Here is a 2320-nt window from a genome sequence, read left to right on the forward strand (position 1 = left end):
CGGGAGGCTGAGGCAGAAGGATTGCTTGAGCCCAGGAGTTTGAGGTTGCTGTGAGCTAGGCTGACGCCACGGCACTCACTCTAGCCCGGGCAACAAAGCGAGACTCTGTCTCAAAAAAAAAAAAAAAATTGCTTTGCTGATGGGTTTTTAATTTTTTTGTTTTTGCTATATAATATGTAGTATATATATATACATTAATATATAGATAGGTAGATATAGGTATAGCTATAATTATGTTTTTATATGTAATGTATAATATAGCTATAAAATATTGCTAAATTACATGAAATTGCACTGTTCTGAACACCTTGTTCACACACCTCAGTACAAATAGCTGCTGGGTTTGTTATCATATGCTGGTCTCCACTTCAGTACTAATTATGGTAGTTCTCACACCTTCAAGGCAAAGAATGGCTTTTTCCATAGTTATATATGCCTTTCCCCCTCTTTGGGGAGTGTGTGTGTGTGTGAGAGAGCTAGGCAGGAGGGAAGATGAACAAAAACAACTTGTTTCCTAAGCAGCCTCATAATAAAAGTTCTTGATGAGGACTTTACTTATAAGCTATGACGATTTCTTAAATGGATATTACTGAAAAGTTGATCTGGCACTGCTTACAGTCACTGAAAGTAATAATTCATGTTTCTGCTTATTATAAGGAAAATTAGCAAAATTTATTTTAAAGCCAAACTTTCCTAGGCAGTTATTAAAGACATGTGTGCTGATCAAATTATTTCTTTTAGGACAGATTCATGAAAATTTAGAGATAGATGAAGTTAGGTAGATGAATCTTGTCCAAGATCATGAAGACTGGAATAGACCAAAACACAAGCTTCCTGACTGCTTGTCCCCTACTTTACCTATCACACCACACGAAATGGATGAGCAGAGTATCTCAGAAGCCATCCAAAAGACCTCTGGGGCATTTAACTGATGGCCTCTAACTTAGAAAATGAGGAGTTCAGGGGTAATGGATGCAACATAAATTTAGCCAGGAACAATATTGGAAGGGAATAGACAATGGAGCAACACTTCAACATTCTGAGTGAAAATGGCTTTCAACCTAAAATTCTAACCCTACCTGAATTATAAATCAAATATGGAGGTATAATGGAGATATTTTCATTCATGCAAAGCCTCAAAACTTTTACTTCCTTTAGTTGATATTAGTAGTAGCCTATCTAAAATTGATTCCACCCCTAAGAGAACCCTCATTTTATAAGGAATTAACTCCCTAACCATTTAACTCAGCTGATTGTGCCCTCATATTGAGCTCCAAAAGTTGATCCTGGTTCATCGAGGCCCATCAAAGTCAACTCTGCCATCCTCACTACTAAGAACTGATTTAAGAATGGGCATGGGATCCTATGCTCTCTCCTTCCCTTTTCCATTCGCACTCCTTGCTCCGCCATGCCCTGCTCTGAAGAGACTGCTGTTGTGTCCCCCAGCAAGCGGGCCCGGCCCGCGGACGAGGGCAGCATGCAGCTCCGCTTTGCCCGGCTGTCGGAGCACACCACGGCCCCGACCCGGGGGTCCGCACGGGCTGCGGGCTACAACCTGTACAGTGCCTATGATTACACAATACCACCTATGGAGAAAACTGTTGTGAAGATAGACATTCAGATAGCTCTTCCTGCTGGATGTTACGGAAGAGTAGCTCCATGTTCTGGCTTGGCTGCCAAACATTTTATAGATGTAGGAGCTGGTGTCATAGATGAAGATTATAGAGGAAATGTTGGTGTTGTACTGTTTAATTTTGGCAAAGAAAAGTTTGAAGTAAAAAAAGGTGATTGGATTGCGCAGCTCATTTGTGAATGGATTTTTTATCCAGAAATAGAAGAAGTTCAAGTTTTGGATGACACTGAAAGGGGTTCAGGAGGTTTTGGTTCCACTGGAAAGAATTAAAATTTATACCAAGAATAGAAAATGAAAAATTGTACCTTTTTCTTAAAACTAAAGAGTTTTCGCTTATTTTGGTGTTTTGCATTTCTATAAAGTTAGTAGCTTAACCTTCTATAAAAATATTTTGTTTTTTTATGATCTGTTGGGATCACATAGAAACTTACTTTCTTATGTTTTTCTGTAATTGATAGTTGTATGTAAATCTGCTTTGTGGTGACCTAAATGCAAAATGTCTTTTTTTAATTAAATGTACATCAATTACAGATACAAAAAAGCTCTGTTCAATATATGATACCCCTTCAACTTACTTTGCTTTAATTGCTTTAAGTCATAAGCAATACCTTTTATTCAATGATCTTCTTTCACAAATACAAATTATTGCATATATTGAACTAAAAGAAATGAAAAGGAGAGGTTAAA

At 37.8% G+C, this 2320-nt stretch overlaps 1 protein-coding gene and 1 pseudogene across 1 annotated transcript in view; one reads left to right on the forward strand and one right to left on the reverse strand.

Moving 5' to 3' along the window:
• MSH3 (mutS homolog 3) overlaps positions 1-2320 on the reverse strand; it is a 209051-nt gene that overhangs the window by 6294 nt on the left and 200437 nt on the right. The gene's annotated exons all lie outside the window — the stretch shown is intronic.
• Positions 1409-1903, forward strand: LOC105826620 (annotated as a pseudogene).

The sequence above is a fragment of the Propithecus coquereli genome, unplaced genomic scaffold (assembly GCF_000956105.1).
Source record: "Propithecus coquereli isolate 6110/MARCELLA unplaced genomic scaffold, Pcoq_1.0 Scaffold9, whole genome shotgun sequence".
NCBI classification, from domain to species: Eukaryota; Metazoa; Chordata; class Mammalia; order Primates; family Indriidae; genus Propithecus; species Propithecus coquereli.